Source organism: Vidua chalybeata, chromosome 2, assembly GCF_026979565.1.
Source record: "Vidua chalybeata isolate OUT-0048 chromosome 2, bVidCha1 merged haplotype, whole genome shotgun sequence".
In the NCBI taxonomy this organism is placed as follows: Eukaryota; Metazoa; Chordata; class Aves; order Passeriformes; family Viduidae; genus Vidua; species Vidua chalybeata.
In genome coordinates, this window is record NC_071531.1 from 79099123 (window position 1) to 79124716 (window position 25594).

The 25594-nt window shown below is 38.1% G+C and overlaps 1 protein-coding gene across 2 annotated transcripts in view; it reads left to right on the forward strand.

The window, feature by feature from the left end:
- DLG2 (discs large MAGUK scaffold protein 2) overlaps positions 1-25594 on the forward strand; it is a 984977-nt gene that overhangs the window by 847834 nt on the left and 111549 nt on the right. Inside the window, exon 1 of one of the 2 annotated variants that reach the window (XM_053935818.1) lies at positions 18525-18597. The exons of the other annotated variant lie outside the window; for it this stretch is intronic. The gene's annotated coding sequence lies outside the window, so the exon portion shown is untranslated. Of the gene's footprint in view, positions 1-18524; positions 18598-25594 lie in introns of those variants that run through there. 2 annotated transcript variants of the gene reach the window in all.

Genomic DNA, 25594 nt, shown 5'->3' on the forward strand with positions numbered 1-25594 from the left:
TTACTACATACTCATATTATTTAAAGGAAGATGAGAAACTATGTTTAAACGCAAATCTGGTGAGGTGTGTGACTACCTCAGCTCTGTTGGGAATTCATTCCTTAGCTATTGGCTGACCTAGCAAAATGGGGTTCAGCTTTGGTGTGCATGGTCTGAGTTATATTGGTGTATTTCCAGCCATAGTAACTTTCATATTTGCAATTAATGTTTGTTGATTATGAACATTTGCGGGTCCAGGAGCTGCAAATGTTCATACTTACACAAATCAGAAATAAACGTGAGTGATTTGAGCTCTTACATCTCTGGGCTGGTCATAATCTTTCCAGACTACTACACTTCAGAGGCATAATGAGATTTTTGGAGAGACATTTGACTGGTGATTATTTAAAGACTTCAACAAGCAATGGTTTGCATCCTGTGATTCCCCAGAAATTAGTGGTGGTTACTCTGATCAGTAAATGAGAAGTGGAAGTCGTTACCATTTGTGCAACTTTCAGTACTGACTATAAACACTTAGAAGTTTTGAGCTTGATTTTCAAAATGTGGAGGTGTACAGTAAGGAAAAATTTCATCTCTTTTCTTTAGGATTAGCAGGCTTATAAAGAGTGAAAACCTGGAGCTATTTCTACATGTAACTATAACTATAATGTAATTTTTACATGAGATACATGTGTGATACTTGTGTTTTAGAGGTTGCATATTTTGTGTTTACTCAGTTTAGTAAAAATTCTTAAATTCTTCCCATGCAAAAAAAAACCAAACCCCCCCCCCAAAAAAAAAAAAAAAACCAACAAAACAAAAACACAAAAACATTTGGCTGCTATTTGTAAACTTGTATCTTATTTTTCTAAGAGTTTCTGGACCTGTGTATGATTTCGTATAGGGTTTGGGTACAGCAATGAAAACATGTTATTTTCAATCACAAGCTCAAGTAGAGGCTGGGCAGAGAACAGATTGAGAGTTCTTCTGATGAGAAGGACTTGTTGATTGATGAGCAGCTCAACATGACCCAGCCATGTGCACTCACAGCCCGGAGACCCAACCTCATCCTGGGCTGCATCCAAAGCAGTGTGGGCAGAATGGCAAGGGGAGGGATTCTGTCCCTCTGCTCTGCTCTCATGAGACCCCACCCAGAGTGCTGCATCCAGCTCTGGGTTCTCCAGCACAGGAAAGACCTGGTCCTGTTGGAGCAAGTAATTCATGGCCAGAGGAGGCCATGAAGAAGAACAGATGATGGGAGATCCTCTTCTATGAAAAGATACCGAGAGATCTGTGGTTGTTCAGCCTGGAGAACAGATCTGTCTTCAGGGAGACATCAAAGCATCTTTCTAGTACCTAAAGGGGCTACAAGAAATCTGGAAATCAACTTTTTATAAGGATATGTAGTGATAGGAAAAAGGATAGTGACTCAAAACAGAATGAGGGCAGGTTCAGATTGGATATTAGGAAGAAACTCTTTAGTTTGAGGGTGGTGAGGCGCTGGCATAGGTTGCCCAGAGAAGCTGTGAATGCCTGTCCCTGGAAGTGTTCAAGGCGAGGTTGTATGGGGCCCTGAGAAATCTGGTCCTCTCCCTGTGGCAGTAGAGTTGGAACTAGATGAAATTTAAGGTCCCTTCCAACCCAAACCATTCTGTGATTCTGTGAATTTCCTCCATTTTCTTTTTCTTTCTTTTTTTTTTTTTTTGTTTTTTTGTTTTTTTTGTTTTGTTTTGTTTTCACAAAAGGAAACAACGTCTTCAAGTTGGCTCAAACAATACAAGAATCATCTTTTATACTTAGAGCTGTTTCACTTGCACCAATTTTGGGGTGTTAGTGGCTTGTCAGATTAACAAGGGAAAGAAAACAGGGGAAGGAGTATCCTTCCTTATTATCAGGAAATGAGATATTGGGTCTTCTGAGCTGCTTCATCTTCCTAGGTGATTAGAATCTGAACGAAGTTGTGGTCAAAGAGCAAAGTTAAAACCTAACAATCTTTTTAAAACATGATGAATTTAGGTTTGTTGATGTGCAGGGGAGCAGGTCTCTGAAATTATGTCAGTGAGAGTCAGGGCCTCTTTCAAAAGGTTCAATGTCAGCCTCTTGATATCATAATTAAATGCTGTGGAAATAATTGTCTTTAGGTGAAAATCTTGACATAAACAGAAGGAAAAGTACACATAAATACTTTATTGAAGCACAAAGAAAGAAAAATGGTGTGATGAATCTGGCTCCTTAAAGGTCCTGTAACACTGTTGGATGTGGAATAGAGTTTTCCAAAAGCATTCAATAACCTGATGTTAACAGAAGGAGAGTTAGGCCAATAGGGAATGCTCAGAAAACTAACCATTAATTACATGGAAACAGGAGTGATTCAGGTTGGAAGGGACCTCTGAAGACCATCTATTCCAACCCTCTGCTCAAAGGGTGGCCACCTGATCCAGGCTACTTCGTTAGCCTTCCTCATTCAGGTTCTACATATCTCCAAGGATGGGGATCCACAGCCTCTCTGGGTAACATGTTCCAGCATTTCATCATGTTCATGGTGATTTTTTTTGCTCCTGGATTTAGTCAGGATTTTCTCTTGCTGGAACTTATGGTTTTGCCTCTCATCCTTTCCCTGTGCACCTCTAAGAATGATCTCTCTGAACTTTCTCTAGACCTTGTCATTAGGTAAATGCAGACAGCAACAAGTTTCCCTTTTGAGTTTTACCCTTAAGGCTGAACAAGCCCAAGTGTCTTTTGTCCTTCTGCACTAATGCCTACAATGGGGTTATTCAAAGTAAGCTGCAAATGCTAAGGCAGATCTCCTGCTGTGCCGAGTATCCAACTCACTCTCCAAGGAGAGGGACAGCTCTGCCAGCCCACTTTAATCCTGCAGCCCTGTGGAGCTCTGATGTGAATTACTGCCGATGTAGATGACAGAAGAGATGTGCATTGCTTGGTTACGGGGGAACATCTTTGTTCCATCTGACTGCTTCTTTTATTGCAAACCTTACTGTAGCAAGGAACAAACCAGATTTCTGCTGTCTGCTCTTCTCTTCCTTAAAGTTTCATTAATTAGCTCATAAAAGCATCTACAGATCTCAGATGCATTTAATTTCATGATCCCAGCATGTTTTGGAGGATTAAGGATTAAGCTATACTTGCTTTGGTACAGAGGTGAAAAGAGGACTAGGAATGATGCAGGACACAGGACAGGAGCTTGAGCCTGGGAAAGATGAAAAGCTCACCCAGAGCACCATTATGCTGGGAAGCACCTGGGTGCTTTATTATACTTTCATGTATTTCAGAGGTTCTCGTATGCATTCATATTTTGTGCTTTTTTTGTATAAAATTACAATTTAGATTAGTTTCATTTAATGTAAGTGATTTTTAAGCATATTTGAAGGAAGTATTTTTTAATCAAAATGCTGCTTTTGAGACATTAACAGTGTTTAAATGTGAAAAAATCCATCCACAAACATTTAAATAAAACCAATATTTTATGAACTTCTATAATGTCAGAATAGGGCTGCACCAATTATATTTCCACAGATGTAAAAATCTAGAGGAGGAATAGGTCACAAAGCTTTTCAAATCATAAAAATGTGATCATAGAATCCTACAATGGTTTGGGTTAAAAGGGACCTTAAAGATTCAGCAATTAATGTGCTAATTTATTCCAGTGGTTATTCATTTTAATAGCTATTAAAGTATGTGCATTATTTCCCATGTGGATTTTTCTGTCTTTCAATTCCTAATCTCTTCTTTTCATGCCTTCCTAAATGAAGGTCATTAAGTACCTAATATTTTGTCCCATGAAAAAGGCCCTACATTTCAACTTCTCTATTTTCTCTTTGCCAAACTAAAAACCTTTATAACAATTTCTTCCACTCCTCAGCTGTCTTTCTTAGGGGCTGTTTTGGCTTTTGCCCCAGTGTTTCACCATCATTTTTGGACAACAAAATATCTTTCAATGTTTTCACACCAGTTTCCTCAGTACCCCAAAACACATTTTTAGTCTGCATTTTACTCCTTTTTCTGCTCAGTCTAAGCACACCAAACCCACATGAATTGCCCAGCCATTTTTACTGGAAATTTACTCTTTTCAAGCATCAACAACAGTGGCTTTTGGCTTTGTTTCTTTATATATATACATATATATAGTATTCAGTGGCTATATTTAGACAATTTTCATTCAGCTAGGACTAACTTAGTAAATCATAAAACAGGGCCTATGTCTTCTAATTTATGTTACTTTTTCTAATAGTCTTTGTTCTAGCCTACATTTAGTCCTTAAGAGCCTTAGCTCTCAAAGGCATTGATGAAAATGCTGGAAAAAATGTGGGTTTGGACTTATCCATATGAAACCTCACTGAAAGTATCTTCATTCACAAATCATTTTGTGCTTTTAAACAGCATTTTAAAATACAAACCATTTCTTTGTTACTTAATATGGGCTTTACTAATACTGTATGGTACATAGCTTGTTCATTTGGAAACTCAGAGACCACTTGTACACTTAAAGAGTATTTTTAATTGGTCATCTTTTTACAGTCTGGACTGAGGCTGTTTTTGAGAGTGCATATTTTCAATAAAATCATGTCAATGGTATTACATTCCCATCTCTTTCCTTTTTTGAAAATTATTTTTATTGCACTGATATTAGACTGACTACTTGGTGCTCACCCAGGCATATTTTCTGTCCATCTGGATTACAATTCTTTCAGCCTGTTGGAGTTTCTCTGCTATTCAAGGTGCACAAAGGAGGAAAATTTATAAAACAGATATATTCTCATCTGTCACTTCAAGAGTTCTTAGACACTGATTCATCATGTCTCTTTACATATAATATTCTATTCACAGTTAATTTTTTAATTTTAATTAAGTTTCTACTTTGTTTTACTATGCACACTACTAATTACAGACGGGTATTTCATCCCTTCCATGTAAGAAAAGTGAATCTTCCTATTTATTTCCGAAAGCTGAATTGAAGTATTTTGTGATTAGTTCCCTATGTTCTGCAACACTATTAAGAATTTTCTTATCTTCACCCAATGATGTATCTACACCATTGCTCAGAGCTTTTTTCCCCATGGAACCAGGAAGAACTTTTCATTGAATCATAGAATCATTAAGGATTTTGCAAAAGACCTCTAAGATCATCAAATCCAGCTTTTAACCCAGCACTGCCATGTTCACCACTAAAACGTACCTACAAGTGCTACATCCACACCTCTTTTAAACGCTTCCCAGGAAATGTTCCTTTGCGCCTATCTTGCTCTTTCTGGAGCCATATCTGTCATTGCTAGAAATTGAACTTTAGGGTCTGTAATGGCAGAGCAGCCAAATGGAGGATCCATGTCTTAGGTGAAGGCTTGACCAACTTTTCAGCCACATGCATGAGAACTGTAGGTGCAAACAATGATCTCAGTATTAACAGAGAGTCCCTGGTGAAATTTGTTTGCATCGTGGCATCAAAAGTCCATTTTGGTGGCATTTTTTCATATTGTGAAGGTGCCTAGCATTTTTCTGTTTTCTTCCTCTAGAGGCAAGTTCTGCTGTAGTTTTCACTTCAATGGCTATATGGGGAAAAAACCTCTAAAAACCAACAAATCGTATGTGAGGGCAGAGGCAAAATTATTTCCTCAGCTGAACCCATAAAACCTTCACAACAGACTCCTGATTCTCTGTCTTGAGTTATCTGAGTGGCAAATTTTGCCCAGAGGCTTGCATGAAAAAATTTGTAGCTAACAAAAAATTGTATTTTTCATTTGAAAGCAAAAGGTAACTGAATTTTCACCAGAGATTCCAGGGAATGCAATAGTAATTATGTTTTAAGCATTCTCTCAGCATTTACCTAGATGTCTGGGATGCTGATCAATGATACCAAATAATGGGACAAGCTGAGGAGTTCATTGTGGAGATGGTGCCCTATGTTAGGGGTATGCAGCCCAGGAGAGGATGTTGGTGTGTAAACAAAACCAGAATTCAATCAACATTGACTAACAGGGAGAGGCTAAATAGCTATCTGTGGGCCCTGGCTTGGGACAGTGTCCCAGGGCTTAGCTTAACCCTTAATTATCTGCCTGACATGTGTGATTACTTAATCCACAGGTGTAAAGTGTGTGTTGCAATTACTGTCCTTAAAGGGAATATGCTTGTGGAAGTGCTAAAATGTGTTTTAGATTTTCAAGAGGATTAAGAGGTTGATGACTGTCCTATTTTGGGTACAGAGAGAGGGCAATTTTGAAGAAACAAATGTCACCTTGATTCAGATTGAAAATTAGAGCTTTCTCAAAACAAGATCATAGAGGATCAGTTTGTTCTGTTTCAATTCTGACATTTTTAAGAGGCCTAAAATTAGTGCTGGATGTGGCAGAAAATATTTGGGGGTTTACTTAGTTTTTCACTGTTATCTTAAGTTCTTTAGAAAGACTGGGCCAGATGGTGTCCCTTGGGTGGGATGGAGGGATCTCCTGCAGGGTCTGGGGAAGAGAAGGAGCTAAAAGCTAGAAGAAGCTTCAAGGTCTGAGAGGTGAAAGGACCACAGGAAGAAGATGGGAACCTGCAGCTCATGTCCACGCTAGAATTTCTGAGAGGACAGGACAGAGAGAACTGGAAGCCTGATGTGGGGTCTGCTGCTCCTTAGAGAGTCCCTTAGAAGCAGCAATGGCTGGAAGCATAGAGCCTCTTGTCCCATGGAGCCATGATCTGCCAGAAGAAAATTGTGTATAATCCCTGCATAATATGTCTCTGATTTAAAATAATCACTTTGGTGTCATATATGCTAGTAAACAATGTTTGGCAGTTTTCCCAAACAGGAGTATTTTTGCCCTTGCTATTAAATTTTTAGCAGGTTCCCTAACACATTTTGTCCCAGCACTACATGATTTGGAAGCCAGCTCAGGTAGAAGACCAGCCTCAGGAGCCAGGTTAAACTTTGGGACAGTGGGACAGTTAGGTGGGCCAGACATGAGGCGCTCCAAGCTGCCTCAGGTCATGGGAATCATCTTGGAAACATCTGAGTTACTAATTATAAATGTGGCCTTTGAGGTCTCTCTAATTAAAAATGCTAGGTTTCCAATAAAACCTCCATTTTCTGAGTCCAGGAATCTTTCACATCCAGTCCACAGCTCTAGCCAGCCCAGGGTCCTGTGTCACTGGGGTTATGCCATCCCTGGCAGTGTCAGCACTTCTGAAAGCAGAGCTGATCGGGGGGGCCACAGGATACCCCTATTTCATTAGAGCATCAAGAAGTGAAAAATGTGAACATGGGGTATAAAGGTGTTTTTTTTAAGTACCTGTTTCCCCAGCAATCTGAGTGTCAGAGCACCAGGACATATGCTCACTTTGAGATCTCTGGGCAGCTCAGTGATGCTGTGTGCTGAGCTACTTGTTGGCACCATCCAGTCTCTCCAGCTCCTGCACTGGCAGCCTGCCACGAACTTGAGTGTCACCCGAATTTGCCTATTTGTTGTTGATTGAATGCCACACAATGTACCAATTTTCATAAATCTGCATAGATTTCTCTTTTTTTTTAATTAATGCATATTTTTGCAGTTTTTAATGTGTTATCAATCAGTTTCATGAACTGTGGGCAGATAAAACCAGTTGAATGAAGCCAAGAGAACAAATGGTCCTTTTAACATAAAATCTACCTTTCTTCCCATTACCAGTGTGCTTTTGAAAACAGTTGTTAGGAAATTAGCTGCATTTTCTAATTGTTCTTGTACTTCTATATAGAACAGACCTGCCATGAATAACCCCTATGGATGCTCATGCAGGCACACACCAATTCATTTAGCTTCTGGGGATGACTTTCTCTATTTCCAGAGCACTTTATCAGCAGAACTGTTTGTGGTGCCTCTCTTGAAGCACAGCATCCCTTTGCTGGTCTAGAGAAGAACAGAAGCAGCAGAGCAACCAGATAACCCCCATGTTTCCTGTAAAAGGAGTTCATTTTTAATGATGATGGCAAAGGAGACCAAAAAGTGAGAGAGGGAGATAGAAAGCTTGCATAAAATATATGTTGATTCCTGTTGATTCTTTTCCCTTCTGATGTATATGCAGTCGAGGTTGACTTGTGTTTGCCAAGATAGTTAGCATTTGTATAGATACCTGGACTAAAATAGTTGAGGAACCGTGCTGAATCTTCGTCATCCCATTCTAAAGCCCCAAATCTGGGATAATCTATTTTGGTTTGGGTTTTTTTTTTCTTTTGCAGCAGCAGCATTTGTATATAAAGCCAGAGAAATCAAGACAAAATAAGCAAAAAACAAACAATGAAAGATCAACTGTGGGACTTTATTTGTCACATGGACTCCATTATAAAAATATTTATTGATTTTAGGTAGGATACCTGTCATGTAATAAGAGAAACTGTTCAGTGATGATGCTGCATATGGGTATTCTCAACAAGCACTGTTTCTCTGTGGCAGAGGGGAAAAAACAACAAAGAAATTAACACCTGCTCTACTTATTTGTCCTTCATGCTAAGAGTAGAGGGAAAATGCTAGGGTACATTTTGGTAGGGTACATTTTAGTAGGACATTATGATTTTGCCAGAGTGCCAGGATAGTCCAGGGAGTTTCTGGTTCCTGGCAGCTCTGTTCTTCTGGTTGATACCTAAAATATTTAGGCAACACTGTTGTAAGGGTTTTGTCTTTCTATATTAGGCCCTCCCAGGCTGTTGGAACAACTGTAAGCATAATAATTGTCATTTTTCTCCCCTCATGTGTTAGCATGAATTTGCAGAGGTGGAGTACCTCTTTGCAGGATTAGATCCATGAGTCTTTTGTCAGGTTCCATCTGGATTTACCAAGTGGACTGTAAAATTATTCTAATCCTAATAATGCTCAGTACAGGACATGCTTTCACATAGCAGGTTGCCTTTCAAGTGTAATTAAAGAGTCCTCAGATGTAGAAAATAATTTGAAACATTATTTAGATTTCAGAAGCCATAACATTTATCACAAAGATAAGTCAATAGTTTAAATTAATATGAACATTCCCAGTAAGATTACTTCCAAAAAAATGAATAGCTTTTCAAAACTGTATTTTCTCAGCTGTCAACTTCTGTCCTCGGTGATTATATACCATATAATGGCATTTTCTTCCTGAGTACAATATTAAGAACTAATCTGAGTTTTGAAATGGCTTGTCCCTCTGTCATTTCTATTTATAGCATATACTCTTAAATTTTAATGTACTGAATATAAGCTATGTCTTTTTTATAATTACTATTACATGAGAAGGAGGATTTTGGTTTGGTTGGAAAGATTAAAAATAATTTCTGGCTACAACATCAGTCTAATGCCAGTTGGTGTTTCATGCTGTTAAAATTATTCACTAGGTGTAAAAGAGAAGGTAAAGAAAATCGATCATTTGAAGGGAGCACTGTGTTAAATTAATGCACATTAGGATCCCAAGTGGATTTAATTCTTCCAGAGAAAAAGAAAAAAAAGAAACAAAAAAAGAAAAAAAGGAAAAAAGAGGACTGAGTTTCTGGTAGTTTGATTCAAAGAAAGACGTCGAAGTAACTCCATGAATATTAACATGTAAAATTTTAACATACATTGATTTCATGTATTTAATTGATTTTTCCCTAATTTTCTACAAGTCTTCTTAAGTCAAGAAGTTTGTAGTTTAAAACCAGACATTTGAAAATTAACCGCAAACCAAGCAGGATATTAAATTCCATTCTTCATCCTATATGATATGGGTGTAGAAATATGTTACAGGTGTAATTATGATATGACTTTCAGATTTATGTCTCTTAGGTTTCTGAGAAAAGTAAAACACATACTTCAGCAATTGTACAAAAAACATGCATATATAATTGAACAATTCATTTAAGCTTGTAATCATTTGCATTTCATTTCCATCAAATATCTGGGTAAACTTATTGTTACTAATATTTTTATAATTAATATGTTTCATAGGAATATTTGCACAAGAAATGTAGTGCTAATATTTACATCTCACCAGCCAAGAAATGAAGAAATAGTATATGGTTATGCAAAATTCATACTGTAAATACTGTCAATATAATGTTCATAAATTATATACAGGCAGAGAGCATCTACTAACTCCTATGTGATCATTAATTTGTGAAAACAGCAAAAACAATCATTAAAAAAATTAAAATAATAGAAAAGAAACCATACATTCACTACAAATTATTTGCCCTGCTTTGCTGGTTGATCATACTCAGAAAGGCTTTATACCTACTTGTCTGTTCTTTTTTATGAGGATATAGGTAGTGTAGTCAAAATATACACATAGGATTTGCATTTTTCATCCTCCAAAAATTCCCTGTTAATTCAGTGGGAAAGAGTAGTCCAATGGGATGCTTACTGTGAAGTAAAGCAATTAAATCTACTGGTAGAAAGCAAAAAGATTTTTTTCCCCCTCATAAATTTCTGTGCAGGTTAACTAATTTTTGCATGCCCAGAACTTTGATGATACTTTCAGGGCCGTAGTTTTTATTGCTCTCTAGCACCATGCCAGGATATCTGTAGGTCACGCATTTCCAAGACACGTCCCATCTATGAAGATAAGAAGCTGACTACAGTCTCCACAGGGAGTCATCATCTGAACTGCCCTGTCCTTTTATGGTGTACTGTACACAAGATTTTCTTTGTAAGGGTCATATTGTTTCCTTCAAAAGTGGCCCATTTTCATCATCCTAATGCATTTCTATACCTTGTTGCTGAAGTCCTTGTTCGCTACTGGCACAAAGCAGTATGGATTGTCTGCTTTCAACATCTTCACCTCAGGATCATTTTATTCTTACTGTTCTCATTCAAGATTATTCTGCCCCCAAATCACATTTTAACAATGAATTCTCTGGGAAGTGGAGCTGCAGAAGTTCCTTTAATTTCTGTCCCTGCTTAGTGACAGTACTTTTATATTGTTTCCTCGTATGTCCTTCAGACTGACATATTTCTGTCTGCTGTGCAATATTAACATTGAAAGGGCCAATATATATTTTTTTTTTTCTAGTTGTGAGTAAAAAAAGGAAAAAAAAAGACTGGAAAAAATCACTTATTGGACTCTTCAAGTCTTGCAGAACTGTTTGCTTTGAAGGTTAAGTGGCCTGCAGGATAAATGTTTATATACATCATTATTTCTAGTGTATATTCACAGCACCTGCATGGAGCAGTGTTGAGCTAAGTGAGTCATAGAAGCAGCATCCATCCCAGAACACACAAAATTCTTACAACAAATATCCCAAGTTCCCAGTTACTGCCATTTGCTTCTGCTTTCCTTTTCCACAGTGCTCTGCTAAAGTAGCAGTTGAGTTGAAAGCATGAGTGAGAGAAGGCCATCAATTCCCCACCGATGCTCTTAACTTTTATCTTTGGCCTTTATTTCCCATATGCTATGTTTACAGTTCTGGTGTTATCTAGCAGAAAGCTGGGCAGAGCACGAGAGTAGACACCTACAAATTCAAGTGCTGAAAACTGCACATCGTCAGTTTTAACATGTACCAATTCAATTGTTCAGCATTCCCAGATAAATCCCATTTTGTCATTTACTAAATCTTAACAGAATGTTCTTGTTGGATCTACATAGCGTGAGTTATTTCTGTAGGGTTTTAATCAGAGATCCTGATACTGTAGTGATAATAAGTATTCATATTTCAACTCTTTTAATTCTTCAGTTCTTCAGTTAAAGGTCTTAGAGCACTTTCCCACTCCTAATTAATCCTCAAGCTGTATGTATTTCAAGAACAGAGCATCTAATCAGTGTTGTGGTTCTTGGGTCCCTTCAGACAGAATCCTCACCAAAGGGTGGCTTGTCCTTAAGTGCCCAGCTGAGCTCAGACTGTGGAAGTTCGTTACCAGGTGTAAATGTGATGGGATGGCAGACATTTCCCTGCTCATGGTTATTGCTGACCTGTAGATGACGTGTCATTGCCATTCCCACCTTCAGAATGCCCAGACAGTGCAGGAATACACTGAGCATGACAATCCCCTCAAAGCAAGTTTGCCAGGGAACCATCACCCTAGTTACCCAAAAGGGTTTCTGGTGAGCACTGAATTAATTGTCCTGGCATTAGAGCCAAGACAGTAAATCTGCAGTTTCAGCAGTCTTGAGAACTGTGCAAGGCTACGGATGATTCCTGCAGAGCTGAAAGAGGGTATTCTATATCCTAAAAAAGAGTTATTTCTTCCTTTCTTTTCAGAGCAATACTTTGCTCTAATGCTGCTGTAATTCCATGTATTATTTCTTGCTGGGAGGTACTTTCTTGGCACATTCACAAGAAATGGCAAAAAACTGCAGACGTAAATTTGCAAGAATGCTGGCACAGATCTAGCTTGAGTATCACCTGCTGTCCTTCTTTGGCTTGTCTGAATCCTAAACTGCTGTGCTTGTTCAGGTTCCAGGAACAGCATAATCATGGAGTTCAGTATGAGTAGGTTAAATTCACTCATGGTGTCATCTAAGCTAGTTCATGTGGAGCTCGTATCTCTACACTGCTCTGCCATCTGCATTGTAGTTAGTCATCCAGGCTTCAGATTTTCTTTCCTGAAAGAAAACCGTAGGAGGGGAAAACTTAATCTGAGAGTGTGTGCGTGCATACTGATTCCTGTGCTAGCTCTTTGTCACAATCAGTGCAGGAGGCATGCTCAGGCGATGCCGCTTATTTTTTTGCAATCTACCACAAATGCAAGCCTGAATTTCACTGTTTCCTCATGAAGACTGTTTTGTGTGTTTGTTTCCCTTTCCACGGACAGCCCCTTGAAGTACTGTCACAGGACTCTCCAACAAGGTGGCACTGCTTTCTGCACCACACACACTCTGCCTCTTGTGCTGTGCTCTCTGCAGCTACCAGGAAAGAGGGTGCAGCCAGGTGAGGGTCAGTCTCTTCTTCCGTGTAACAAGTGATAGGACAAGAGGAGATGGTCTCAAGTTGCCTCAGGGGAAGTTAGATTAAATATTAGGAAAAAATTTTTTGCTAAATGTGGTCAGGCATTTGAACAGGCTGCCCAAGGAAGTTGTGGAATTACTGTCCCTGGAAGGGTTCAAAAAACATGTAGGTGTGGTGCTTAGGGGTATGTTTTGATGGTAGACTTGGCAGTGTTGGGTTAATTGTTCAACTCGATGATCTTAAAGGCCTTTTCCATTTGTATTCTGTGTTTTTTACTGTGAAGTCTGTAGAGCTGTTGCTTTCTCCATGTGTCAGTTCTTGCTGTAGGTAACGTGAAGGACTATGCCAAGCTGACAGATTTTCATCACCATCCTCAGAGGAGTCAAGTGTATCATTCCTGTGCTGTACTTCTTCCCAAATCAGCCACCTACTCCTCCCACCACAGAGTGCACGCAGAGTTAAACTGCGAATCCAAGGAGGATCTTCATGGCTCCACCATTCTTTGCCATCCAAAGCTGTTAACTCATTTGCTTCCTTCATAAGCATTAGGCTTATAAGGAGTTGACTGGGGGACCTTCTGTTTGTGAAAAATATGTGTAAAAGATGCTTGTCTGGTTTGCTACTACATTTAAACTTTTAGCTAGTAGAAAGTGTATCTTTAGCTTTTTTTTTTTCCCCAGCTCATAGAGCTATTAAGTCCTTTATGATTTGTTTTGGATTTGAATATCAAGCTTCAGAAAAATTAACTCATTTATTTAAAAGGGAATAGCAAAAGCAAACACAGGGTTCAATGGAAAACGAAAGTCAAGAAAGCAAAACAAAAACAAATGCAAACTAGTTCTGGATTCTGAATCATCTCCTCCAAGTTTCTCAGTTCTTTTGACCAACTGAACTAAACTAAGCCATACAGAAAATAAAAATTGTTATGAAATATCGGACTGTTCCTGTGATATCTGCTGACTTATTAATGGGTTGCCATATTATTCTAGGTTCACAGGGTGCTATAAAAGGCTTTTCAAATCAAATCAAATCAAATCCAGACAGCTTCCCCAGAGGCTCTAGGGAAAGTGCCATCTGGTCTTCCTCTCTTTTAGCTGCTCTTCTTTATTACTGATAGGATCATTCATATTCTTAAGACTGTGAAGCCACTATTAGGAGAGATCAACCTTCCTAACTAGCAAAGCAAGCTCTTGTCATTGCCCTTGATCAACTTAAATTGCTCTCTTGGGCATCTGTTCATTCAGACCTAGCTTAATATCCTTATTAATTCTCTTTTTTCTGTATTTTTTCAAACACAGTCCTCATTCAGAAAGAGGACTTGAGCTTTCACTCTGCACTTGTAGCAAAAGAGATGTCACTTGACGAAGGAAAGTATTGTAATACCGAAAAATATTATTATAGCAATAGCACTTGTACAGTCCTTTGCATCTTCAAAGCCTTGTGCCAGCTAATTTCTCAATTAATCGAAGTATACACTTTTATTCATTTGTACATATGAGGATTAATCTTAGAAACTGAAACTATTTCAAAACTCTTCTTACATGAAATTTCATGTGTGCAACATTGAAAGAAAATTAATTTCTCTATTGCCTTGCTGTGGCAACTAAATTAATTTACATTGTCACTGTTGTTTATTTTGCAGTGTGGGACGTATGTAAGTTACAGCAATGGAATCTGACTCAATGTGTACTATTTTACCATATATTTATAAAAGCAGACATTCTCTTTGGATTCAGACCACAGACAATGGAGTAGCTTGTGAAACTTGTAAATCCTCTGTGGTCTCAGCTGGAATTAAAAGTTTGATAGATTTCTGTACTCTAAAGGAATGATGATTCTATTTCACCTACTACCTTTCAGAGTGTATAGGCAGGGAAATTCCCTGTAACTAGGGATTGCCTTTATCCAGTATAATAAAAAACCTCTACAATTATACTCAGCTGATTTTGATTTGAAGAAAGGTAGATCTCAGAATTAACTAAACTCATACAGATTTCATGGTAACTCTTAGCCAGATTAGGGAGGGAGAGCTAAATTAGTGCCTTGCTGGGAGGAAGGTGGGAAGTGACTTGCAGCCCTTGATACTATTGTCCTATGCAGAGGCCAGGATAAGCTGGGCTATTGTAAAGTGATGCAGACTGAGGCAGAACAGTGGGTTGAGCCTGCCATGAAAGAAAAAACACCTGTAAGAAACAAAGTGTTTTTACACCCCCGGATCGTTGGAAAGCTTAGGCTTCTTGTTATTACTGCTCTTCTGGATAATATTATCTGATAAATGCCCAGTCCTTTTTTAAATCCTGCTGGTCTCTTTGCTTTAGAGATATGCTCTGACAGTGCCATCAAAAGGCTATCAGATGAAAGAGTGTAAATCCTGGGGAAAAAATGTATCCAGTGTAAGTCTGACCAAAAAAAATCAGTAAAGAAATTGAAGATTGCTAAATGCAGGACACAGGATAAGTACCTCTCTAGTTTGCAATTTGGTGTTTTAGGCCACATTGCAAGGATTACTACCCAGAGCACTGGTCATCCATACCATCTGGTGTGGCCTGGGAATTATCTCTTTTGGTGCACATTTTTTCACCTGAAACTCCAGGTCCACGCTGTGGAGATACTGGAGATGTAGTTTTGCTTCATTGAGGTGAAAGTGACAGTAATAGCTAATTTGTGATATTTATAGTATCTGCCTGTAGTTCTTTTTATTTTGAAGTTACCTTTGCTTCTTCTGCTCTTGTTATTCCAGCTGAATGCCCTGATTTTTCCCCAGTGATCTGTGTCCTCGCTTTAGACAGCAAATGAGATATCCATGATGTGTAGTCAATATAGTCCATGTGATTATGGACAAAAGAAGTAATGTTTTGGTAGCAAATGGGAACACTTTAGTCTTGTGTTTTTGGGTTTTTTTTTCATTTTAAATCATTTCTATTTTGCAGCTTGTAGCGAAGAACATCGGAGTCAATACCAAATGTGTTTGTTACAAATGCCTTAAAAATACATACTCTATATATACATGTAGGTATACAGAAATCTGTCAGCCATATGGGATTTTCACACACCTGTCAGTGGAGTGAATATGTTTGAATGTGAAGTCTCACATTCTGCAGCAGAATGTAAGAACAGAGCCCCAAGGACATGGGTCGTGTGTTGAGCGTATCAAATCACCACCTTAACAAAACACCACATTGTTGACTATTATGGCAGTATCAGCTGCATTACCCATTGAAAGGTTACATGGAAGCCAGGAAAACTAATTAAAAATTGCAGGTGTGAAAGAGGGTAGCAATTTCTCTTGGAATTGTGGATCTTATGTAATGCCACAGACTCTGGTTTATGTATGCCACCTACACACAGCTATGAAATATTGCTGTGGCTTACATTAGTAAGATAGTGGTCACTTTTACAAACACTTTCTTCATTAAGTGAGTGCTGAATTTTCACTTGAATGTTATGTTGGTCAAGGACATTCAACCATGCGTTGCTTGTGTCTTATTCATGTGGCAGCAGATTGTTATAAGGCAGTGTCATGTTCACACAGATCCTTGGGAAGCCTCTTAGAATCTGAATGGTTAAGGCAAAACAAAAAAGGAAAATAGGGCATTCTGGCACATATGGTTTGAAACTGTCTCTAATAAAAATAGGTCAGAAACCCTAATTAGTGCACAAGACAACAAACTGTTGTAATCAGACCATTTTAGGGAACCTCCATGTTATGCATATAAAATATGTAAGCCCCTGACAATAGAATTTGGCTCTAAAAGCCAAATCCGGTAGCATAGATTTTTTTTTCTTTTTGCTGCTTCTTAATGAGCCAGGGTTTATCATTTGGAATATTTTCTGCCCATATTGGATTATTCTTGGTTAGTATCACTGGAGAATCCAGATATTGGATCTCAGCTGTCCTTTCCTCTGAGAAAGACAAAGACATCAAAACCATTGCTCTGATTAAATCCTGATATGTCTCCCCTACATTCTGCCACCCAACTCTAGAGAGCTTTTCCTTCATACAGTCTTCTGTAGTAAGAGCCAGCAGCACATGCAGAAATGCTGCTCTTGCCTCTGGCCTGGAGTGATTTTTTTCTCAGATAGTAAAGGTGCTGAATACAAAGAGACAAATGAGGAATGGGGTGAAACAAGCAGCTGAGAACAGGAGGAACGGGAGATATATATATATATATATATATATATATATATATATACACACAAACATATATATAGGACTAGCTTTTGCTATGCATGAAATGCAACACCCTGTTCCCACATTGTGACGCACATCAGTCAGTCCAGATGGTGAGAAGGGTTGGGTTTCTGCCTGGGGCTGCCGGCACAGGCTTCATTTGCATTCCTCAGCCCAGTTGTTCGTGGAAAAGCACCCAGGCAATGCACAACCACTCACACAACTGTGCTCACCTTCCCAAGAACAACGTTTCTTCATGGCACCAAAAGGGGGGGAGTTTTACAGGCATGGGAAATGAAAGCAGCTGGAGCAAGCATTCAGGTTCCAAATGGAACCCTCTGAGAATCATCACCAGTGATGTAGAAATAAAAAATCCTCTTGAATTGTGTTCTCTTGAAAGTGTTCATTCCCACTCAATCCTCGAACAAATAGCCTTGAGTTTGTGTAAAACACATACAAAATTCCTGGAGCTCAACTCTGAAAGAGCAACTTCTGCTCCCTCATAAAAAAATTGCCATACAAATGCCTTTCCAGTGGCTGATCCCTGGCTGTGTTTTACCATTACCATAACCAGCTTTGCTTGTTAGGGACTAATTCTGAGTGTTAATTTGTGGCATGTGCAACAATTGTGATTTTTATTGCTGCAATTAATCCCATTTGAAAATGTTTCATTTAATTGATTGGATTAATGGTAATTAGATGTTTGGTTCTGTTATTTTGTATCTATATATTGACTTTAAAAACTATGGAAGCATATGGGGAAAAGAAAGTATTAGAGAAGTGAAGAGAATTATAAGTACATCCTTATAATTTAGAGGATGATCTTAAAACCTTTCAGCATGTTTAGGAGGATTTTAAAATGGGCACAGAATTTCACCTAACAAGTATTTTAACAATCATTCTGCCTGGAGTAATGCTTTTAGGTTATCTGTGCTAATGTCCCTGGAATTTGCCTGAATAATTTCCATTCATGATAGCAGAAGTAAGGAACGCTTTGTTATTTGCTAAATGAGAACTGTGTCTTTAAGAAGGGAAGATTTTTATGAAGATTTAGGCAAAAAAATCGTGAAAATCGTTACCTAGAGGACACTGAAGCCACATTTACTACTGCATTAAGAAATGTTTAAGTGCAGAATTTGTGTTGGTAGATGGTTTCTTCTACGAGTTTTGCGTCTCCCCCAAGTGCAGTTGCTCATTCCACCTTAACAAGGTGCAGTGATTGACAGGTAGAGATGTTGCACAGAGCAGAAGGTGGGAGTGTGCTCTATTGGTTTGTGCTTGTACATCCTGAGCACCAATTACTGTCATTGCTGCCAGCACTGATGTGTTTATCAGGATGAGTTATAGCAGAATATATGTACACAGGCAGTGTGTATGCTGGATGACCACCCCCTGTGATGTAAAATATGAGAGTCTGGGAGCTACCGTTTTATAATTCATCAGGTTCAGCAGCTGAATGTTGTTGGTTGGCTTAGTTATAAAGGCAAGTGTGAACCGAACAGCAGACAGGAGCATCTTGCATTGAGAGTCCTGAAAAGCTGCATTTGGTGACTGGGCTCCGCTTTTGTTCAAGTGAATTCAGTCCTCGGTGAGTGATGGGGGTTCTGTTGAGCTAAAGCTGTTATTATATAAGCTGGGGAAACCTGCCTGCTAGTTTAATGTGTATTTTGCTGCTGGAAGTCCTTGTCTGTGGTTGTTTTTAGATTTTGCAATATTTTCAGTTGTGTACGTTACTGGCACAAAATGAGATGAAAAGAAAAATGTAATGATGAATTATTCACCATCGTGCTGCGAGGATCTCTTTCCTAGCTAAAGTTACTTTCCTTTAGTGAGTGTGTTGGGGGTTCAAAGAAGCTACAAACCAGCAAATTTACCTGTCATTAAATTGTTTTTATTAGCACTTAAAGAGAGTGATGGCTGTGGCTTTTGTAACAAGAGGAAGGAAAAGAATAATCAAATATCAGAAACATTTACAAATTCTTTGCTTTTTGTACATGTGGCTTTTCAGATGCAGCATTAAATCTTTTATGTGCAGTGAGGGGCTACAAAGAATCTGAATTGTAGAGCTTTTTAATTAGATACTCAGTAAATCGGTAGCTTCTTTCTGGTTTTGTGGTAATATGCTTAGTATCACATTAAAATGAATGATTCCCCATCTTGCATAACAACAGTGCTGAAATATGTGTAAGATGAAAGGCAAAGGGAGACTTAGAAACAAACTGTAGAAACATGCTATAGCAGAGCTATGCAGAGAAAGGTATTTTTCCTATAGCATCTGCATGACTTTTTGAATTTCACCAGCTCTAGATTCTTTGCTCTAATTATCACTTGCTTCTTTTTGACCTCTGTATCTTTTCAAGCAAGCTCCATTAATATGTTGACATTATCGTGCCAGTAACCTTTAAAGATCAGTAAACCTGCATTTTTTTTGTTGTTTTAATCGGAAAGGAATTGAAAAGCAGAATTTATGGAACTGAAATATTAAGATTGCCATATAATACCTATATGCCTCTCCAGGAGAGGGAAGTGGTCACAAGTAAAAATTTTACTTTTTCTTTTATTAGCAGCAGTATTATAGTCATTGCTTTTGTCTCATTGTACCCAGTTTGGGGTTGTTTTTTCATTCTCTGTGGGTTGGAGAAGCAAGTTTATTGTATCTAAATATCAAGAGAGCTTGGCAGAACAGCACCTGTTGTTTTATTGCTGTATTATTAATACATGGAGGGAGACGCTGTCTTCCAGATACCTCTCACCTGGTATCACTCCAAATTGTTTACTCTGTAGTGATTTAGACTTGTATCATGACTTCTCCCTTACAAATAATTTGTTCAGTGAGTTACATGTGAAGCATCAAAGTTGCAGGACTGATCCTGGTTTAATTAATAAGTATCTCATTTTAGTATCAATTTTTATTTAAAGAGACAGGCTATTGGCAAAGTGGCCTTTCCCACTGATTTCCTTTGCTTAGCAGATTTGCACTTACTCTTTATAAATCATAAATTTAAAAAGAGTAGAATTTTTTTGGTGATTATTATTTCCTGCCAGCCTAACAAACTAGAGCCTATTTCTAGGAAAGAGTGTATACCTTTGTCAGCATTACTTTATTTAAGAGTATTGCACTGCTTCTTAAGCATTCAGATCTATTTTCAGTGACCCCTGTGCCAGCAAATGGGTTTCTTGAAGTGTGAGCTTCTGGCTTTGCAAGTTCTCCTCCTTTCAGAAATCTGTGATACTGCATCCATCTGTCTAGGCATTTATATTGCATGCATCACAATGGTGTAATCTCAGCAATATGAACATTAACCATGTAAATGTATGTACTGTAACTTAGGAAGTATAAATTAGGACAGGAAAAGCAACCCTAAAAGGAGAAAGTTATGATATGGGCATATGGGCTCTTGTGGGAACCAGAGATCCAGACTCGCTCTTTGTTATTACACAATAAATTAAGCTGACAACTAGTTCAGTCTCCGGGCAGTGGTATGGAGGCTTAGGCACAGATGAGAGCAGCTTCTCAAAGTCCACTCCAAATAAGACCAAGGAAAATAGCCAGAGGATGTGGCAAAAATTCCATTTTATCCTGGGTGCATGCCTACTGCTCCTTTGTGGTCATATCCTGGGAGAGATGCTGAAGGAAAAACAACAGAGACTAAGGATTGTATTTCACATCATCTCAATCTGGAGGACACAGATGTTTTATCTGGGTATTACTTTGGTGCTGTGATGCATGCCTTCCACCTGGCAGAAAGCAACAGCAGTGCTTTCCATGGAGTGCTGTGTCTTAAATGCCCTTAGGGCTGGTCCAGGAAACAGCCATCCCTGTAGTTAGTGCTGCATCCTCCTGGAAACACTCTGCACCACAGCTCCAAGAGTGTGCTGGCTTCCTGACCATTTCTGAATAGGAGTCATATTTTAGGATTGATGCATAGCACTCTTGAGTAGCAGAAATCTGCTCTCCCAGAGGGATCTTGCTCTGCTTTTGTCTTTTGGTTACAGATAAAATCAATCACCATTATCTTTTGTATAAAATATAGATGCCCAGGAGAAATATCTTAGATAAAAGTCCTGAGCTCAGGAATTGATCTTTTTATCTTTTTCCTTTGGTCTGAAACACCTGTTTACTGACCTTCAGGTTTACTGTGAAGTCCTATGGCAGCTTGTGGTCAACATTTTTGACAAAATAGATTATTGGATAAGCCAGCATTAGTTTTTGGAGAGTTATTTTTTTTTTGTTTGCAGTAAATACAGCTAATGTGTGACTGTGTAGTTGTGTGACTGTGCTCTTTGTGTAAAAAGTAATTGGAAATGGCAGGAGTGTGTAAACTCAAAAGTTTGTATGCCTGATACACTTCTGTTTTGCTCTTTCAAGCACACAGTACAAAAACCATGCTTTCAAACAGAGCAAGACATTTATAATGTTGAGTCTTGAGCAGAGAAACATCTAATGCATAAAATTGAAAGCTGTTAATTATATATTAACTCTCTTACTTTTTATTGAAGAGACTGATAAAGTGACACTGTGCTATTTTTAAGAATGCTCATGTTTGAATTCAGTATTCAAGATGGGTGTGAAACAAAGCTGTACAGACATTGGCGATCATAATGATGGGCTTTCAGGGAGAGGGCCTTCACTGGAAAAATGGGTGAAATTATAGGTTAGCCATGTAGTATCCTCTGTGTTGGGGATAGCCAATGCAACTTTATGGAAGGGAAGAGACAGAACATAGTAAAGGATGACAGCGTGTCAGTGGAAAGCAGGAGAGCTTTTTTGTATATCCAGAAAACTAGGGAGAGAAACTCTATTTTAAAGGACTATCAAACACTCAGTGCATTACAGGAATAAATTTGGCAACTAGAGCAGAGAGGAGAGCTTGTTCATAAACACAGCATGCCCTTCGATGTTGGTCTGCTCTTTGTGCTGTGAGGAAAATACATGTAAAGGTCTAATCCTGAAGAAGAGATTTTGGTTAGGTTTTATATGATTTTACAAGCAGGAGGGGATATTCAAGTTATTAAATCCATGAAAAGCTCACTTGTAAGCAAAATACATCTCATAAATGCTAAGTTCAGTTTGTTTGTGGATTCAAATGCTTGGTTTGTTTGGTGACTCCTGGTGTCTTGGCATCTGGATGCATTATGCTATTATTTTTAAAAAGAGGAAAAAAAACAAACGATTAATGTACGTATTCTTTGCTGGGGGAAAAAAAAAATAAAATAAAAGTACCTTCCTTGCTGCCAGATGAACAAACAAATCTCTCAGTCATTGAAATGTCACAAATGAAAAGGGTGTCTTCCAGGGTAGTAGAGATGGTTTTGGAGAATTCAGCACCAGAAATCAGTAGGAGCCAAATGTCAGTTAAATAAAGTAATACAAATTATCTGTTTCCTGAATTGCATTTAATGTAGTCTAGACGACCAAAAACATGAAAAGTGTTCATCAAGAGTCCTTTCCAAGCTCATGTCAGCTTTCTGTGGAATTTTTCCATGCTTTCAGGGGGCATGCATGGTCAGAAGGGTGCTGGTTCCCAGAGCTGTGTCTCCACTACAGAGTAGTTACAACCATTGGAGAAGCTGCACATAAACAGAGGTGTAGGATTTGACACACATCCGGGATCACCTCTGGTAAAGGCCCTACATCTTTGAGTCCTCCAGGCAGCACTTGGATCTATATCCCAAGAAAGCTGCACTGGAAGTCCCTGTGCATTCCTCAAGGTGAACACTTTTCATCTTTTTACATCATGACCACGTGCAGAAGAAAAAAAATCTGGTGAGGCCCACTTATGAAAGTGGCCCCAGATGAAAGTAGCAGCTGTAATCTCATCAGATTGCAGGCTGAAAGCACTCAGAAATGCCTGCAGAAATACCTGCAGCTTCTCTGGTCCTCAGTTTTTTTGTCCTGCCTGGAATAATTGAAGATGGAGAATATTTGTCATCCCACTTGCAGTAAGCCAATAGGAGTGATGCTCCTCTGCAGCAGATTCATTTATTGTCTGAACAGCAGTGGTGTACTCTCTTTGTCCTGTGCAAAGTTCTAATTAGTGATTGGTGGCCTAAAGCTTAATAATAATAATATACAAATTTTGTTTTGTACTACAGGGAAATGCTTGTGGCGTGAACAATTTTCCACTTGGGAATTCCCAGTGTGCTGACTCAAAAGTCAGCCTGATAAAAGTGCAGATAGAGTCCTCATTCCCAGAATACTTTCATAGTGTTAGCACAAATCTCCTATTATTTTAGCCAGGCAGGAAAATAATCTGGATTGAAAAGAGGTTTTTTAAATCCTGAGAGTTAATGTCATCTTTACATCACACTGGTCATTGTGTTGTGTTTGAAGAACCTGCAGAGTGGCAGAGTGAGACATGGGCTGTCCCTTCTAATTCATTCCTGCTCTCCTGAGGAGATGTGTCCTGTTCCAGAGACAGCACAAGCCCACCACGCTGTAAGCATGATTTGCAATACTGTGTGTGCTAGATTCTAAGGAAAGGAATTAGTGCAGTGGTATTTGAGCTAAGCAAATGCTAATTTAAAAACCCGCTATTATCCCTTTTGTGTGTTGTGGTAATAACCTTTAACATTATAAAATAATAAAGAACTGATTTAACTGTGTTGTGTGCAGCCACATGCTGAAACTGAACGAGTGAACAAGCCAGGCAGGCTAATCTATTGACTTTGTTGTGGGGAGGCTTTTTGGTTTTGGTCTTTTTTTCCTTCTATTGCTAATTATTTCTATCTTTTAAGGAAATTGTACTCTCAGAAGCATTTATTGCTGCGTTCAGTACTGTGTTCCCCAAGAAAAAAAAACATCCACAGCAGCTAGTAATACTAGTGGTATCTATGCAATTAAATATTACTCACTAAAGAAAATACCTACTTTCTTTCAAAATATCTACTTACAAGTTTTAAGAAGGTATAAACATAAATACAGTATTACAGTGCTTTTTCATGTAAATAGTATTTTATTCTCTCTGTATTTATTTACAGTACTGTTAATCTCAGTTTGTTTGTAGGAGTAGATCTTTGACCCTCACTACCAAAATATTTCTTGTGAAAGGAATCTATTATTCCAGATAGAAAAGTGATAATAGGTAAAATCATTATCTGCTCTCAGTGTTCCATGGACTATCCTTGCCCTTCTCAGGCAGGTGTTTCTGGTAGACATTCCATAGAAAAATGACAGTGCACACAGGTTGCTGCTGGCTTTGGGTTGGGCTGTAGTCCAGAAAGGTAAAATAAAATTATTAGGTGAATATTAAGAGAATTATTAGGTCTTAAGTGAAACTCGGCTGTTACCTGTAGTGGTCTGTATTTCTTCTCTTTGAGGTACAACCACAAGTGTTAGATACCTCTCTGAAATGTACCCCTCCAACACAGAAACAAGTTTGAGAGGAGGGGAAAATAGAACTCCTCCATTCAAAACAGGTTTTCTAGGTGTGGAATTAATTTCATTTCACATTTCTTTGCAATTTGTTAGTTAGAAACCATAAAATTTTCTGTAGATATTATAAAATGTCTTATTCAAATAAAAGAAAGTGTTCTATAATACTGAATGCACTTTAAACATTTGCTGTTCATGTTTGGTTTCTTCTACTTCTGTTCAAATTTTATCATCTTTGAATTATAATGGTAGACTGGTCTAGTTGTACAAGATACCTGAAACAGCTTTATAAAGAAACTTGCATATTTTTATGGCAGCGATTTCATGTTGGCCTTTTAAGGTAATGTGGTGCAATTTTGCACTCCAATCTCTTTATTTGGTTTTCACTCTTTCATGTTTTGCTACTGGCACCTGACCCCTGAAACAAAAACACTTGTATTCAGCTTTCTCCCATCTTTTCAGAGATGCAAATAAATTCTGCTTTGTTTTTATTAAATTCATTTTGGTGCATAGGTATTGAATGTAGGGACCTGAAACAGGGAAAGTGCGAGTGCTAGAAGAGAGAAAGCGTAAAGAACTACAACTTTTTATGCAGATTTCTAGTAGAATTACTGTGAAGTGCACCTGTAAATTTTAGTTCAGGATTATATACCAATCATAAACTAGTCCAGCTTTTGCCCTAGACTATTCATAAGACTTGAGATTCAACATTTTTCCTCAATTGTTTGAGATGCTTAACATAAAATATGAAATTTACTGTTTCAGTTTATTTTTGGTATGCTTGTTTAATAGAAGAAGAAACAAGCTTAGTCTATAGAAGTTGTCTGTAGACCTGTCAACTAAATCTTAAAATATGTTTGATCAAGAATTATTGATTCATATTTATCATAGGAGGTGTTTTTAAGATTTGAAATATGGGAAGAAAAATTACAAATACTTATTTTATTTTAAATTAATCAGCTAACTGGTATGTTTTCTTATTAATCACCCAATAATAACACTTTTATCTTCTTTCTTTTACTCCTTATACTTTTCCCCAGTGTTAGGTTCCCATACCTGAGATTCTGGATTATGCTGAATTTTGGTATAGTTATTTTTAAAGTATACATGAAGGTAAAATACAAATTATATTTTATGTCAATATGCAGTTCAAAATACCAGAAATATGTCTCTTTTTTTCAGGCTTGTATTCCTAAAAATAAATATGTGC